This window comes from Aulonocara stuartgranti (assembly GCF_965226115.1).
Source record: "Aulonocara stuartgranti genome assembly, chromosome: 3".
Lineage (NCBI taxonomy): Eukaryota > Metazoa > Chordata > Actinopteri > Cichliformes > Cichlidae > Aulonocara > Aulonocara stuartgranti.
In genome coordinates, this window is record NC_138941.1 from 30,133,121 (window position 1) to 30,151,871 (window position 18,751).

General features: G+C 43.7%; 1 long non-coding RNA gene across 1 annotated transcript; it reads left to right on the forward strand.

The window, feature by feature from the left end:
• Window positions 1–2,177: 2,177 nt before the first annotated feature.
• Window positions 2,178–4,801, forward strand: LOC309703782. Its single transcript, XR_014276034.1, has 3 exons — window positions 2,178–2,242; window positions 2,387–2,446; window positions 4,750–4,801. It is a non-coding gene; the product is annotated as an uncharacterized lncRNA (long non-coding RNA).
• The last annotated feature ends 13,950 nt before the right edge of the window (window positions 4,802–18,751 follow it).

Genomic DNA, 18,751 nt, shown 5'->3' on the forward strand with positions numbered 1-18,751 from the left:
CTCATGGATGCTACCAAGAAGTACAAAGGCAAATACCTTGAGTTAAAAGCTGCAGAACTCAAGGACAATGAAGAGAAACTAAGTGGAATTATGAATTCAATTCAATTCAATTCAATTTTATTTATATAGCGCCAAATCACAACAAAAGTCGCCTCAAGGCGCTTCATAGATACAGAGAAAAACCCAACAATCATATGACCCCCTATGAGCAAGCACTTTGGCGACAGTGGGAAGGAAAAACTCCCTTTTAACAGGAAGAAACCTCCGGCAGAACCAGGCTCAGGGAGGGGCGGCCATCTGCTGCGACCGGTTGGGGTGAGAGAAGGAAGACAGGATAAAGACATGCTGTGGAAGAGAGACAGAGGTTAATAACAGATATGATTCAATGCAGAGAGGTCTGTTAATACATAGTGAGTGAGAAAGGTGACTGGAAAGGAAAAACTCAATGCATCATGGGAATCCCCCGGCAGCCTACATCTGTTGCAGCATAACAAAGGGAGGATTCAGGGTCACCTGGTCCAGCCCTAACTATATGCTTTAGAAAAAAGGAAAGTTTTAAGCCTAATCTTAAAAGTAGAGATAGTGTCTGTCTCCCGAATCCAAACTGGAAGCTGGTTCCACAGAAGAGGGGCCTGAAAACTGAAGGCTCTCCCTCCCATTCTACTTTTAAATACTCTAGGAACAACAAGTAGGCCTGCAGAGCGAGAGCGGAGCGCTCTAATAGGGTGATATGGTACTACAAGGTCATTAAGATAAGATGGGGCCTGATTATTTAAGACCTTGTATGTAAGTGGTTAGTATTACTAGAGGGGCATAAAGATGAACTGTAGCATATTGTCTGTCTCTTTCGCTGATTCCACTGTATTCATAAAGCTTCTCTTCCATAATGTGCAGATTCAGTGTGAAGTTTTTCACTCTCATTATTATAACATTGTTATAATTTGTTGTCTTAAGTAGTATCAGTAAAGCTGACAGTTAATAATAATGTATAGGAAGAATAAACCCTGTCTGCAAATAAAGCTCATGTTTAATAATCAACGATTTGTCCAATGCTTACTCACTGATAAAATATATCATATATCATAAGTGTAGCACACCAGTCAATTAGTCACATGATGAAGGCTAACCAATTTATACACTCATATCATTAATTTAATATATACTCATTCCTCACCACTCTGAAACATAAGGCTCAGGCTTTTGAAATATGTCTGTTTATGCCTCACTGCCAGGTGATAAGGCTACTGGATTATCACATAAAGGTATCGTCTGCTGCTGGATTAAAGCAATATTCTCTCACATTCACAATATTTGTGCCTCAGTCTGAATCACAAAATTGGTCATGTGTAAATCTTATTCTACATGATGATAAGAAAAAAAACATTCTGCTCTTCAGGCACTGATAGGAATAAAACTACTATATATTTCTATCCTAGGTCTACTAAAACCAGCATGAACAGTAACGTTCTCTAAATTGTCAAATTACAAAAAATACATTATTAGGTCTGAAAAAGTCTGACTTGCTCTTTTTATATATACTCTTAACTTCATCTCTTTTTTAAAGGCACCTATATACATAGATAGTTAATAGGTTTATTATTACTGTTAGAGAAAGTTTGAAATAACCATATTACAAATTACTGACTGAAAACTGTACTTATTGGAAACCCAGACTGTGTATTGGTGGTATTGTAACACAATGATGCAATTAGTTTAATACGTCATGAAGATTTCTGTGAAAGTGAAACAACAGAAAGTGCTCAATGTAAACACATATCAGAGGTGCGCCATCAGGGAGGTGGCTGCAGGTCTGAATAAAAGCACTGTGTAAAGTCCCATCTCTTCATTTCATTTATCAGCTTGTATTTGCATCACAGGTAAGCTGAAAACTAATATTTACAACATCATAGTTTATTCTAGAACTTTTCACTAATCAGACGGTTGCAGATTCGACTGAGTATTTCTATTACCATTTTTTGTGTATTGCTAACATTGTACATTTTTCAATTAGAATATATATTCCCTGGAATTTTCAAATGTTGTTTCTTTTTTGTAACTATTCTATTTGTTTTCTTACAGTGTAAAAAATTCACGTTATTTACTCCAAACAGTGATGGCAGTAACAGTTTTGGCCAGAAGCAGAGGGGTGGCTGTTTTCAGTATCACCAAAGGCCTGTTCCTCATGTCCACCCTGCTGTGTCTGATTTGCCTTTCAGCATCACTGACAAACAAGAACCAACTGGTAAACTGATGTTTGCTTTAAGTCCAATCTTTTATTTTTATCTAATGCATGTGATTGTGAGTCACCACAATCACGTCTGTTGCTGAAACTAAGTTTCTGTCAGCCATTATAAACTGTAACCACATGTCACTGCTCCCTGTTAAGATCCAGGAAGTGCTCAAGGAAAGTTACAAGGAAGCACAACAGGAAATGGATGAACTGATGGTCAGTAAAAGTTTCTCACTGCATATAAAATATACTGAGTTTGTCCCTTGTGTGCATTAAGAATAACATCATGCTTGCAGGAGCTTTCTTCCCCTCAGGAACTCTCTGCAGGAGGGGGAGATACAGGAGAGGTGGAGGAAGATCTCAGCCTGGGCGTCTATTGTCTCATGTAGTCTGGAAGACGAGTGGATGGTGGGGTGGGTGCAGTTTTCTCTGTGGTGGGGTTGGGTGGACTGTCCCGGGCTCTGTGGGGCCGGGGGGCTCTGCTGCGCTGGGCCCCGGTCTGGATGGGCCTGGGCCCCCCTTTCCCTGGCGGGTCGCGGAGTGTGGGAGTGCCTACTGGGAGCTGGCCCCAGGGAGGGGTCACCTGCCCCTCCCTTCCTTCCCTCCCCATCTCCAGCTGCCTCCCTCCTCCTGCTCCACCACAACCACCCACACATGCAGGGCCTTGGAGTAGGGGTATGTCACCAGGATGCAGAGGAGGCTACCCCCCCCTCTGTCCCCTTCTGGCTGCCTCTGCCTCAATTTTATCCCACAACTTAGACATTCACATTACTCACACCCTCATTACACATACATATAGGATCTTGGGGGTGGGCACGATACACGGAGTCCAAGTTACCATCAGGGTGTACGCCTCACCCCTGGCGTCGTTGCCCACCTCTCAATTTTAAATACATGTAGACATTGAGGGCTAGCAGGAGGGACTATGCGCTTACCTGCTGCTCTCTGGCAGGTAGCTCCATGCCCTCCTGGGTTTTAATTGCACCTTAGAACACACATGCATCAACACTACAATGAGCGGGTGGAGGGAGGTTTGGAGTCTTCTCTCACCCCCATTCTCTGCGGCCTACTGGAGCGGGGGGGCTAGGAGGAGTGGGCCATCCGACTGCGGTCTGGGGCCTCCCTGCTGCTGCGGAGTCGGGGTGGTCTGCCTCTCCCCACCGCAGGGAAAAGGGTAACACCACCTGGGTCTGGGTGCAGTTCCCCCCTCCAGGGGCAAGGGTACCTAGACCCGGTTAGTAGAGTACGCTTGGGGAGTGTGATCGTGTGTACAGCGTCTCTTTATGTCTGTCTCCACGTCGGTTGAGTGTGAAGTACATATGAGAGCATGAGGGTGGGAATGGATGTTTGTGTCTGTGTGTGCCTGTATGTCTGTGTCTATATGTCAGGTTGGGTATCAGACGCCACCTCTCTGGGGACATCTCAGGCCCTGCAAGGTTTGGAGGCCTATCTCCACCCACCACCACTTCCCCTGCCGGTGGCGGACTCCCTCAGGTATCGGTGCGTTGGTGGTTCTTTGTATCTGGGGGTGGGTGTCCGGGTACACACCGGCTCACTCCTTGGCGGCCGCTTATTGGGGCTCGCTCGGGCCACTTTGGAGGTGGGGTGCCCCCGGCCTCTCGGCCTGGGGCTCGGTCACTCAGGCACAGCTGGCTGCCGGCGGAGCTCACGGGCGCGTCACTGCAACTCCCCCTGGCTTCTGCTCCGCGGCTGCTGAATGAGCTCTCATCTGGGACTCTCCTTAGCTCTTACTGGGACAGTGGCGCGGCTGCCCCTCTGTGGGTCTTCCTTGGTCTCTTGTGTTCTGGGTGCCTCTGGATGTCTGGAGTTTTGATCTCCTCCATACCTGCTTGATACCATAGAGGACAGGGCTGTGGCTCCCCACACTCTCTAGCAGATCATTACATGGAGAAACCTTTGGAATGCAAGCATGCTGATCCACACAGGTATGCACACAGGTGTACACATGGGTATTCACAGATGCGGACTACAGCTTTCTTGGCTGCTGCCTCAAAGCACACTGTGCGCTGTCTATCTTGCGTGCTGCACAATATCGTTTATTATTTAGTAACTATTGATATCTATGACTAGCTAGTTTATTGTGATGGTGCTTTTTTTTTTTTATTATTATTATGTTGCTCTTTGTTGTTTGCTGTCTCCCCTGTTTTTTTTGTTTTTCTTTCTCTCCATACAGGTGACCCAGGAGTTTTTTTTTTTTTTCTCTCTTCCCCCCCTTCTCACCGTCTCTTCTCCCCTTTGGTTTTCTTTCTTCCTCTCCCCCTCTTTCTTTCATTCTTTCCCCCTGACCTATTAAAAAAAAAAAAAAAAAAAGGATGACAAAGGATGAACTGAAGCTCCGCCATCACGTGATGTCACATGCTGCTGTTTCTGATGTCACTTCCAAAAAAAAAAAAAAAAAAAAAAAAAAAAAAAAGAATAACATCATGCATGACTTTGAAGCATGACTTTGTTGTGTATTTATTGATCTTGTGCCATGAAGATTTTCTTTTTCCTATTAGGAGTGCAAGTCAGACATGCTGAAAGCTTCAGAGCTGGTAGATGAATATCTGGCTCTCATGGACCCAATGATAGCAGTGATCAAGAAATTTGACGCACTGCTTGGTAAAACAGATCCTGACACAGATATGGAGGGCCTTAAGGTTTCCTTGGAAGAAACCAAAGCTGAACTAGACAGCACAAATGAAGAGCTTGATGAGGAAATTGCATCCATGGAAAAGAAACTGAGAACAATAAAGACATTGATTGAAAACTTTGGGGAGCAGCACACTGAACTGTAAATACATAAGTATTTATTTACAAGTGCTGCATCCCTTTAATTTGCACTAAAATAGTCTCTGAAAATATTTGTTTTACCTGTTTGAAAACAATGTCAATGCAAAATAATACAGAATAAAAACATTTACATTCTCTTCATGCTCTGGTAGTTGTGTCAACAACAGACAGAACTAATGACACACATTTTGACTTGGCATAATTTCAGGTGTCCTGGTAAGTAATGAAAGTGAGCATCTGCTAAATAGCACCGGGAACCCTGAAGGATCTCACAAGGCTCAGAGTGCTCATTTTCAGCTTTTTATATTATTTTATTCACAATGTCTGTGTTGTCATTTTCACAGTTCTTGCTGACACTTTGCAGTGCTCGCTGCTCTCTGCTGCAACCTGATCTGATTATTCAAAACCTTGTATGTGAGGAGCATATGATCACACAGTTTTACACCTTGGTGCAGACATGGATACTCTATTATTCTTTCTTTATGATTTCTTATGTTCAAGTTGTTTTTTGCCGATTTGTAGTTTGTTTTATACCTGTTTGAGAGCAGGCACAGTCTCTAAGGGGATGGGGGTTTGGGGGATAACAGGAGAAGAGAAGCTGCAGAGAGTAAAACTGTATATTAGGCTTTTTAATTTGGGGTTTATTACAGCCACCAGCCTTTGGTAGATAGCCTGTTAAAAGAGATGCATTTAAAATTGTAGAAGTGATTAATGTCAAGTCATCTTTGAACATATTTGTAGGAAGGTTAAGGTGAAGATAAGCTTTTTCTCCCCAAGGGTAACTTGGCAATTACAGCCAAGCGCAAACAAGCACACAATGCCTAACATCAAACAGACACAAGAAAAACAACAACAACAACAACAACGCATCTATACCGTCTCTCATTTACATCATTCAGTAGCGAAGGAATTCTTAAAGCCTTTAGTCCCACATTATTCCAATTTGTATCTCCAGCCAGGTGGAAGCAGCTCAAACTGAGAGGATAAGCTGACTGAGCCGTCTGAGACTTGTTTAAAACCTTCAGATTATGAAGTCCTGAATGTTCATTTAAAGTGGTGCCTGTCACATTGCTCCACACCTGCATAATAATCTGAAATTTGTTTTTTTCTTTTTGATTTTAAGAAAACTATATCAGCTGACAAAAAGTTACTGAATATAAAAAACCATGGCATTTGGATAAATGACAATATGGCTTCATGCCAAGGAAGAGCACAGCAGATACAATGTTTGCTTTTGGAGTGTTGATGGAGAAGTATAGAGAATGCCAGAAAGACTTGAACTCTGTCTTTGGTGATTATGGAGAAAGCTTATGATAGGGAGGAACTGTAATATTGCACAAGGAAGTCAGAAATGGCAGAAAAGAATATGAGAGTGATGCCGGGCATGTATGAGGACACTGACAGTGATCAGGTGGGCAGTTTGCCTGTTTGCATTCATTCAAAAAACTATTTATAACACTCACGTCATTAAAAGACAGGACACTTTTTATATATAGTTACATTTATATCATCTATTTTTATAGTCATTGATAATTATACTTTCATTTTATTTTGGTTTAAACTTTTTTTTTTCATTCTTTTTCATCACAACTACTGAAATTTACGGCCTTGTCAGACATACATATTTTATTAGTATTAGTCCTGACACTCACTTTTGATAAGCATGCCTTTTCCCACAGTTCAAACAACTTCTGAAAGCAGCTTAAAAGTAGATTATTTAGTGCTTTGTACATTTTCATTGCAGTGCTGAGATCATCTAAATGGTAACATTTTAAGGCAGATAGTTTAATGAATAGTGCAACCCTATCCATTTAAAATTCTTACCCCTTTTTTGTAGCACATAAATTGGATTAGTGTTTGTTTCGTATGTGCCCCCATACTTTACCTCCACACGGTCTTCATAATACAGTATGGTCACTAACTATTGTCAAAGAACATACAAACACACAGTTGTATTTGTTGGCAGCAGTGGTTAACCCACAGCAAGAGGGTCTTGGGTTCTAACCTGGGTAGGAGTCTTCTGTGTGGAGTCTCCACATGGCCTTGGGGATTTGCTTCAGTGTCTCTCTAAAAACATGTTAGATTAATACTTCCTGATCATGTCATGCATTCCACTATCTGATTCAAAAAAGCCGAATTACCACACATTTTCTTTTAAATTTGATTTTGGTTTTAGACGGAGGTGGTAATGTACATATTGTATCACTTTATACAGACAGTATCTGAACTAATCTATCCAGTATTAGTATCACTATGAGAGCTGCATAAAGCCTTGGCTTGTGATCAAAACTTGACAGAACGGCTATTCACCGAGGCAATACTGTGACTGTTCAAATATGTCCGCCCAAAAGAGTAAAGCATTGCATGTTGTTCTAAACGCGTCTGTCAATTTCAGTTTCATTTTTGGAATGTACTGTAGTATTTGTACTTACAGCAAATGAAGAGTTGTTTGTTTCCTATAAAAACAAGTGTAGAAGAAAAATACAATTTAATACAGTTAATCGCTGTTGTGTAATTATCCACTTGTAATTTCCTTTTATGTTGGAGTCTTTTTCTGCTTGGTGTGCTACTAATGTAGGCATGAAATTCTTTTGTTAGTACATAGTGATAAACAGCAGCCTTGGGGAAAAATCCTAAGGTTAAGGAATAAACTCAAAAACAAGTATTCCTTAAATGATATATTTCTGTCCTCATTGCCAGACACTAACCATCACTCTTTGGTTGTGTGGTTCAGTGGCAGATGTTCAATAAATAAGATAGAAAGACACCATTAGAGTCTCTCAGTCCTTATTTGTTGTAGATTTCCAGAACATTTGGCTTTGTTGGCAGGATCACTCATGTGACTGCTTCTGGGTTAGGTGTCAGACAGTGATCTGATATGAAGTCCGGTGCTGGCGATCAGTTTGAAGTCACTGCATATCCAGTGTTGCGGCCTCAACTGACAGGACCCAAGCCGATAGTTTCCATGTCCCCTGAGAGTGCTGTGCTGACAGAGCCTGAACTTGGGGATTCTCTTGCCTTGTGAGTAGAACGAAACAAATGAAATGAAATGAAATGAAACAAGCTTTATTGGTCACATACACAATCATACAGAGTACAACATAATGTGAAATGTGTCTTGCCCGAGCTGCGCAAAGGCTGCAGATGTAGCCGCGCCATTCCAGGGCTTGGTGTTTTTTTGGCATGGGGGGCCTAGCCAGGACCCTTACTGGATACTGGGAGGAAATCGAACTTGCGACTTCCATTCCAAAGGTGTGTGGTCTTACCACTACACTATCCAGCAGAGTAGATTCTGAGGGTTCAACACTGTTTGTGAAATCCAAGCCAAGACTACTGTCACCTATGGATTTCCACCCCCCTCTGTCATTGTTTATCACCTGCCAAATCATCTCGGGTCTACTTTGTCACCAGTCTCCAATCTGTCTCTGTTGGTACTCCCTGAGGGACTTCACCTTCACTGCTCCTGGTGTCCTGAAGGGCTCTGTATTCTCAATATTCCCAGCGACTGTCAGCCAAGCCCCCTGAGGTGTTCTGTTACCTTTGCCTACATCATCCTGCTGCCCAGCCTCTGCAGGGTCTCGACCATTTGCTTCAGCAGGTTTTTGCTGTCGCGGGCAACTCTCTGCTCTCAAAGTTGAATCCTTCTGAATCAACTGACTTTTGACTTTTGGAGTGTTTCTCACTTTGATGGACAGTTCAGGATACTGTGTTAAACCTAGCTGAACTGTGGCAACAACATATGTGTCATTTACACTGTATTTGTTTACATTTTGGAAAATTAAATATGAGGAATTACCTATCAACATTTACTGTTTATTGCATAGTAGCAGAACTACTGAGTTTAAATCTAAACGCATTTTTAAAACCAAAGGAGTCTAAGGTAAGTTTTGAAAACAAAAGTGAAAGGGCAGCTCATAACCAGAGTACATAAAGCATTTGCAACGTGTCATCTCATTGTTTTCATTCGTCACCTGTACAGTGCAGCAGGTCTTCTTCCATTCACCTGGCAGGTAAGCTCAGCATTGTACCTTTGGATGTTTTTTTACTGAATACAATCAAGGATTACATTACAATTATTCACTTGCTTCAAAAATGGGGTGCAGTCAGTTGTAATCTTCCTTTGGTGACTGTGATGAAACAGGGATGAGGGGGAGTTGGTCTGCTATGAGTTTTCAACTAAACAACGTTAATTTAGCACATAACGCAGATTTAATTGCGATATTTGTCAAATCTGTTACTCAGTGAGACACGCCGTGGTGTACATGAACCAGAGGTAGACTCACTCGGTGGAACAGACTGGGCCAGATCTAACCAGCGCAAATTTAGAATTTGTCTGCCACAGTCCTTAGTGATATTGTGTTAATTCTCACAGTGATGGCAGACGCAGCTACCAGAACAAGAGGGCGAGTCTGTGTCATCACGTGCTTGTTTCTCTACGTGTTACTGGCGATCTACTCGATACTGTGCTTCATTTGCATCGCAAGCTGGGCCAAGAACAAACTGGTAAATTTAATGATTATTTGCACATAAACACTGCAAATAATTGTTAACTGCTGAAGTGTTTCTGGACTTAAAAGGGGTTTTCATAGAAGCTTAAGCAGCTGTTATTTTATGTATTCCAATATAAATGCTGAGTGCAAAAGAAGAAACAGACACAAAGTGGGTCCAAGTTGCTCACAAGCTAACTTTGAAAGTTTGTCATGTGTAGGCAGTTAGAAAAAAATATATATATAAACTATCAATAACTATATTTCAGATTAAAATATCTATCTGTGATACATTGACAGTCATGCAAATATTATGACTACGGTCTTTTCAACACAATATACTGTAATAAATTTAAATGTTTCAAAAAATGTTATTTTATTGTTTTTCATTAGGCAGAAGAAAACTATAAAAATGCAGCCATCACAAAGCTATTTGAATTCACAAATTCACTTCCTAACAAGAACCAGCTGGTAAATTAATATTTTCTTTCATTATTATTTGTTGCTTCCTTTAATTCCATTGTGTTGTTGAGCAGCTGGCATTCTCACTATGCTCTGCTTCTTTCTGCTAAACCTCAGAAAATATTCAGGAAAATCCTCCAGACAGCAGTAGAAGAAGAAGAGAGACTGAAGGTAAGTCAGTCAGTCTCCGTGTTACTCACATGTTTGCTGAGAAAATATGCAGTTTGAGTAGATTCTAAATTATAAATTAAAAACAGCACTGCATTTGACATCAGCATACCTTTAATGTGTTACACCACACACTGAACTGTAACTCATGTAACTATTGAAAACAGCAGCACCTAAAGGAGAATGTAACATGTTTTAATTCGTGCTAAATGTTTTGTTTTGTTTTTTTCAGGCAGAAGACTACTCCTACATGGTAACTCTCTCAGGAGTTTTTGATGAAAAAGTTGATCTCCTTACTCCTAAACTGGAACTACTGGAAACATTATCAGCTGATTTTCCAGAACTGCGGGAAATAATTGCAATTGGGACGCGATTATTAAAGAATCTCAGAGCTCACTTAGACATGAAACTGATTCTTCTGGAAGATTAGAGGGTGCAGAGAAATGAATGATGAGCTTCATAAAACTGTCAAACAACAATCTGATTTTTTTTTGTTCCCATCTGTATCCCTGTACATCTGTGTTGTGCATATTCAGTTTTTGTGAAATTACATTTCATGAAATTCAATTTTCTTAATTTTTTTGTTTTTCTTTTTGTCCATCCATCCATCTTCATCCGCTTTGTCCGGGGCCAGGTCGCGGGGGCAGCCGCCTAAGCAAAGAGGCCCAGACCTCCCTCTCCCCAGCCACCTCCTCCAGCTTATCCGGGGGAATACCAAGGCGTTCCCAGGCCAGCCGAGAGATATAATCTCTCCAGCGTGTCCTGGGTCTGCCCCGGGGCCTCCTCCCGGTGGGACATGCCTGGAACACCCCACCCAGGAGGCGCCCAGGGGGCATCCTTGTCAGATGCCCGAACCACCTCAGCTGGCTCCTTTCGATGTGGAGCAGCAGCGGCTCTACTCTGAGCCCCTCCCGGATGGCCGAACTTCTCACCCTATCTCTAAGGGAGAGGCCAGCCACCCTTCGGAGGAAGCTCATTTCTGCCGCTTGTATCCGCGATGTCGTTCTTTCGGTCACTACCCACAGCTCGTGGCCATAGGTGAGGGTAGGGACGTAGATCGACCGGTAAATTGAGAGCTTCGCTTTTACACTCAGCTCCCTCTTCACCACGACGGACCAGTGCAGCGTCTGCATTACTGCAGCTGCAGCCCCAATCCGTCTGTCGCTCTCCGGCTCCCTTCTCCCATCACTCGCGAACAAGACCCCGAGATACTTGAACTCCTCCACTTGGGGCAGGAACTCATCCCCGACCCGGAGTGGGCACTCCACTCTTTTCCGGCTGAGAACCATGGCCTCAGATTTGGAGGTGCTGATCCTCATTCCCGCTGCTTCACACTCGGCTGCGAACCGTTCCAGTGCGAGCTGGAGGCCCTCACCCGATGAAGCCAACAGAACCACATCATCTGCAAAAATCAGAGATGAGATTCTGAGGCCACCAAAGCGAAAGCCCTCCGCCACTTGGCTGCGCCTAGAAATCCTGTCCATAAAAATTATGAACAGAACCGGAGACAAAGGGCAGCCCTGGCGGAGCCCATCACCCACCGGGAACGAGTCCGACTTATTGCCGGCAATGCGAACCAAGCTCTTGCAACGGTTGTATAGGGATCGAATGGCCCGTAGCAATGGGCCAGACACCCCATACTCCCGCAACACCTCCCACAGGACACCCCGAGGGACACGGTCGAATGCCTTCTCCAAGTCCACAAAACACATGTAGACTGGTTGGGCAAACTCCCATGCACCCTCAAGTATCCTGGAGAGGATAAAGAGCTGGTCCAGTGTTCCACGACCAGGACGAAAACCGCATTGTTCCTCCTGTATCCGAGGTTCGACTAGCGGACGAACTCTCCTTTCCAGCACCCTGGCATAGACTTTCCCAGGGAGGCTGAGGAGTGTGATCCCCCTGTAGTTGGAACACACCCTCCGGTCCCCCTTCTTAAAGATGGGGACCACCACCCCGGTCTGCCAGTCCACAGGTACTGCCCCTGATCTCCACGCAACATTGCAGAGGCGTGTCAACCAGGACAGCCCTACAACGTCCAGAGCCTTCAGGAACTCAGGGCGGACCTCATCAACACCAGGGGCTCTGCCATCAAGGAGTTGTTTAACTGCCTCTGTGACCTCGCCCCCGGAAATTGGCGGGTCATTCCCCTCATCCCCAGACTCTGCTTCCTCCTCGGAAGACGTGTCAGTGGGATTAAGGAGGTCCTCGAAGTATTCCTTCCACCGCCTGACAATTTTCTCAGTCGACGTCAGCAGCGCTCCGCCAGCACTATACACAGTGCAGGTAGAGCACCGCTTTCCCCTCCTGAGACGCCTGACGGTTTGCCAGAATCTCTTCGAGGCAGTCCGAAAGTCTTTTTCTATGGCCTCTCCGAACTCCTCCTACACCCGAGTTTTTGCTTCAGCCACTGCCCGAGCCGCATTCCGCTTGGCCTGTCGATACCTGTCGGCTGCCTCCAGAGTCCCACAGGCTAACCAAGCCCGATAGGACTCCTTCTTCAGCCTGGTGGCTCCCTTCACCTCTGGTGTCCACCATTTGGTTCGGGGATTACCACCACGGCAGGCACCAACCACCTTGCGGCCGCAGCTCAATGCAGCAGCTTCGGCAATGGAGACGCTGAACATGGTCCATTCGGACTCAATGTCCCCAGTCTCCCTCGGAATGCTGTTGAAGCTCTGCCGGAGGTGTGCGTTGAAGATCTCGCGGACTGGGGCCTCTGCTAGACGTTTCCAGCACACCCTCACTACGCGTTTAGGTGCACCAGGTCTGTCCAGCGTCCTCCCCCGCCACCTGATCCAACTCACCACCAGGTGGTGATCAGTTGACAGCTCAGCCCCTCTCTTTACCCGAGTGTCCAGAACATATGGTCGCAGGTCTGCTGATACGATTACAAAATCGATCATCGACCTACGGCCTAGAGCGTCCTGGTGCCACGTGCACTTATGGACACTCTTATGTTCGAACAGGGTGTTCGTTATGGCCAAACTGTGATTAGCACAGAAGTCCAATAACAGAGCACCGCTCGGGTTCAGATCAGGGAGGCTGTTCCTCCCAATCACGCCCCTCCAGGTCTCGCTGTCGTTACCCACGTGAGCATTGAAGTCTCCCAGCAGGACAACAGAGTCTCCAGGTGGAGCACCCTCCAGCACCCCCCCCCCCCCCCCCCCCCCCAGGGACTCTAAGAAGGCTGGGTACTCTGAACTGCCACTCGGCGCATAAGCGCAGATGACAGTCAGGACCCATTCCCCGACCCTAAGGCGCAGGGAACAAACCCTCTCGTCCACCGGGAAAAACCCCAACGTACCGGCAGCAAGCCAAGGGGATATTAGGATACCCACCCCAGCCCGCCGCCTCTCACCAGGGGCAACTCCAGACTGAGACAGAGTCCAGCCCCTCTCCAGGAGACTGGTTCCAGAGCCCAAGCCATGTGTAGAGGTGAGCCCGACTATATCTAGCCGGTACCTCTCAACCTCACGCACTAACTCAGGCTCCTTCCCCACCAGAGAGGTGACATTCCATGTCCCTATTGCCAGTCTTGGCAGCCGGGGGTCAGTCCGCCAGGGCCTCCGCTCCTGGCCGCCACCCGGCACACAATGCACCCGACCCCTATGGCGCCTCCTGCGGGTGGTGGGCCTTTCTTTTTGTTTCCAAGTAAAATCAAACATATTCCTTCAAATAATACACATTTAAATTCTTTTAGTTAATGTTTGGCACATTTTTTACATTATGACATCCTTGACCAATGATTCTTCAACTGTAAATCAAGTGTGTGCTTAAAATATTACACATCATTTTACATCCTAAATACTATTTCAAGTCTTGAGTAGTGCTTAATAATCCAGGTTAGGAAATCTCTGCTTTGGAATCTGGATTATATTATGTGCAGATTTAATTTCCCCAAGCACAAAAGCTTAAAAACAAGCAAACAACAACAAGAAAAAAAGCAAAAATCAAAACAAAAGGCAAACAAACTGAGGATTCACCCGATGTGTAGACTGTGAATTGGAAATGCCTCTGATATAACAAATATAATGAATGCATGCAGCTACTTTTTATACAGTGAGGTCTTTACGTTTTGTATTGTGCTTGTCTGCATTTTGTTGTTTTGAAACCAAACAGTCAAGATGTGACTAAAGTTTAGACTTTCAGCTAAAATATTATAATTTTCCTTAATTTTCCCTGTCATAAATATTAAAGAGGTTAGCATTACTTCTCAGTTGCAGTGAATTGATATGAGAAAAAAAACTGTAGAAAACTAAACAGAAGAAAGTAGTAGAGAAATAACAATTGAACATAAAACAGTGAGACACCCACTGCCTGATCAACCCTGGCAGGGCCTCCTTGAATGAGGGTATCTAGTGATAATGGCCGAAACACCCGATGAATCCAAGGTCCACTACTGACGATGTGTCCCAAATTATAATATGATAATCTAGATCAGATCTCTAATCCCTTAACCTAACCAAGGAAGGTAAAAAAAAAAATGGCAGATTAGCTTGGTTAAAAGACCGAAACACCCTGAGAAGTTGAGGCACACAATGATGTGTCCCGCTGGTAAAGTTTCTGGGCTGCCTTTCCTCATAACAGTCGTCCCTCAAGACTTTCTCCATTTAAAGCAATGCATTATCAGGGATTGTAACATCCAGTCCTTTTACTGAATCACCCTGCACAGCGCCACTCTCTTAGAAATTATACATGCGTACAACAAAATGGTTTTTTTAACTTTTGTTTTACATTCAAATTCAGACCCAGGATGTAAAGCATGAATAGTCAGAGTTTTATTTTAAATAAAATGCCACACTGATAAACTTTCCAATGCTTGAAAGTTTGGATGGACATATTTGCATATCTGAGAGCTGAGTCTGTTTCCAGAGTCAAGTTTGTGATTAAATCTAAGTGATAATTACTGCAGATGTAACACTTAATCTAGTTCCAATCATGAAAAAAATATTCAGTATTAAAAAATGGATGTGAATATTAGTCAGTTAAAATTAAATATCTGTGTTATGTTAAAGGCGACCACAATACCAGGAAGTTGATGTTTGCTGTTACTGTCAACATCATATTTAAATATATATATATATATATATATATATTGAGACAATTGAGAGGGTGCCTGATAAAGTACGACACCTGCTGGTCACTTTTTGTAGTTACTCTTGTGCTTGTTTTTTCCTTTGATTTCTTTCTAAGCGCAGACTTTACCGTCTGAAGTAAATCAAAGGGAAAACTTACCAGTCCAATCATTTTGAAAATAGATTGTGCTCTCTCAGCGTCACAACCAACTTTTTGTTTCAGAAAAACAGTAATTCAACGAGATAATCAGTACATGTACAGACTTGCTCAGTTAACATCTATATAGATGCTTTCCATGTGTAACTGTCACACCATGGCAGTGAGGGCAGATTTTGGTCTGATGAAACATTTTTGATCGTCAGAACATAGAGGACATACAGTGCATTCACGGCGCTTCACTTTCACTTCCACATTTTGTCATGTTAAAGTCTTATTCTAAAATGGATTCTATATGTTATACCTAATAATGACAAAGTGAGAAAAAGTTTGCTTAAAATTCTTGCAAAGCTTTTTTTTAAAAAACTACAATATGCTGTAAAATGTACACAAGTATTCTTAACCGTTTCCATTACACTCAATACTGAGCTCATGTGCATGCTGTTTCCACTAGTCCTCTGTCAGACATTTCTACAACTTGATTGAATGAATAGAACAACTCTATCTGTTTTCCTATTCATTCTATTTCCGGACCCATTTGTTACTGGTCCCCACACTCACACCCCTGGACCTCTTCGTGGGAACATAACAATGTGAGGGCTCGTCCGGGATATAAATTGAAGGAACAGTGATTAAGTTTTGGTGTGTTTGCCGGTCGCTTGTTTAGTTGTATTGTATCTGCTATGCTCTCTCTCCAGTTAGCACAGGGGAGTGCCAGATCAAGCTGTAGCCCCATCAGTGTCTACACCTGTTGCTCAGGGGCTGTCTGAGACAATCTCAGGTCAAAAGCAGCGACTAAGGAATATCTTGAAACGAAAAGGGAGATAAAACGATTCCAGAAAAGCTGAGATGCTGTGTAAAATGTAAATAAAACATTGTTGTTGTTCTTTTTCAGTCTTTAAAACATAGTTATAACTTTTTAATAAGCAAAAAAGGAGTGTCAGAAAGTGTTTTGCATCTCTTAATATAATCAACAACTTTGTTTTTCAATACCAGTTGTCAGCCACTGAAGTGGATTAGCTAGAATATACATAACCAATTTAAATATTGGTATAAACATTTTTTTGTTTGTTTGTTAAACATTACTTTTGTAATGTAGTGCCTTCTGCACTCTTTCACAGTTTTTTTTTAATTCTGTTTTTGTCATTTAGGTATTTTTGTGTACTCTGCTGTACTCATAAACGTGTGGCTGGAAGGCCTGATTCTCTCTCAAAAGATCTCAAAATTAGTTTATTGACTTTTATTCTATTGGAGTCAAAAAGGGCACTCAAATAAACAAGAGGAAAAAAAAGACCTAATTCTGTTGGACAAGAGAGTTTATAGAAGAGCAAGGTCAAACTTGGAGCCAAAGGAACAATGCCTCACACTTTGTTAAGTCATAGCACACAGACTCAACAAAAGACAAAAGACAAACTCTCACATTCAGCCTGTCTGGACTCATTCTAACTCTTACTTAAACAACAGGAGCCATTTCCCTCCTTTACTCTGGAACAGTCTAACACAGGGGTGGGCAACTCCAGGCCTCGAGTGCCGGTGTCCTGCAGGTTTTAGATTGCACCCTGGGTTAACACACCTGAATCAAATGATTAGTTCATTACCAGGCCTCTGGAGAACTTCAAGAAATGCTGAGGAGTCATTTAGCCCTTTAAATCAGCAGTGCTTCTTACAAAGTATTTACAAACATGCTGTTTTAATTACACATGCTCATAACAAACCTAAACGTGGGATGAATTATATGAGAAATACCAACATGTGTGTAACTTATTGCAAGTGTTATAATATTTTTCTTTTTTTTTTTTTCCTGCCTGTCCCATTTGGTTCTTTAGCCATCAGAATTGTTGTCTGAAGACCAACAAGGATACCCAATGGATTTACTTTGCCAAATGGATCATCGTGGCATTGCCGTATTGGTCCATTTGGTCGATCTTTGTTTTTATTATTTATTATATTTTATTTTCAGATATTACAGACGGGACAGACATGAGTGAGGGATAGAAAAGGGAGAAAGAAAGAGGAAGGAAAGGAAAAACAGAAGGGGAGAGGGACAGTGAGAAAAGGGGGGAGAAAAAAAATAAAAATCTCCTGGATCACCTGTTGAGAGAAGAATAAAAAACAAGCAAAGAAAACAAAAAAAACAAAAAACAAAGCAACATACTAAACACAACACCATCGCATTAATCTAGCTAAGTGTAAACAGCAGTAAATACTAAATATTCAATGTTGTTGTGCAGCACGCAGGACAGATGTGCTTCGAAGTAGCAGCCAAGAAAGATGTAATTTAAGTCTACAAGCAGTGAACACCCGTGTGCATACCTGTGTGGATCAGCGCGCTTGTATTCCAAAGGTTTCTCCATGTAATGATCTGCTAGGGAGTGTGGGGGGGCCACAGCCCCGTCCTCCAGGGTATGAAGCAGGTATGGAGGAGATCAAAACTCCAGACATCCAGAGGCCCCCAGAACACAAGAGACCATGGAAGACCAATAGAGGGGCAGCCGCGCCACTGTTCCAGTAAGAGCTGAGGAGAGTCCCAGATGAGGGTTCACTCAGCAGCCGCGGAGCAGAAGCCAGGGGGAGTTGCAGTGACGCGCCCGTGAGCTCCGCCGGCAGCTAGCTGTGCCTGAGTGACCGAGCCCCAGGCCGAGAGGCCGGGGGCACCCCACCTCCGAAGTGGCCCGAGCGAGCCCCAGGTTCCAGGCCCCGATAAGCGGCCGCCAAGGAGTGAGCCGGTGTGTACCTGGGCGCCCATCCCCAGACACAAAGAACCACCAACGCACCGATACCTGAGAGAGTCCGCCACCGGCCGGGGAAGTGGTGGTGGGTGGAGATAGGCCTCCAAACCTTGGAGGGCCTGAGGTGTCCCCAGAGAGGTGGTGTCTGATACCCAACCTGACATATAGACACAGACATACAGGCACACACAGACACAAACATCCATTCCCACCCTCATGCTCTCATATACACTTACTCCACACTCAACCAACGTGGAGACAGACATAAAGAGACGCTGTACACACGATCACACTCCCCAAGCGTACTCTACAAACCGGGTCTAGGTACCCTTGCTCCTGGAGGGGGGAACTGCACCCAGACCCAGGTGGTGTTACCCTTTTCCCATAAAGTTTTTTACTCACTTTATGTCTCTTCCACGATGTTATTTCTCTCTGCAACAACATAGGTTACAATTAGATTAGCATGACCAATTATGCAAATTAGGCGATGACGTCATTTAGCGACTTCTAGCGACTTCTCACATTCAGACTGTCTGGACTCATTCTAACTCTTACTTAAACAACAGGAGCCATTTCCCTCCTTTACTCTGGAACAGTCTAACATTATTTAATCCTTGCATCCATGACTTTGCCCATGCCTGTGTTTG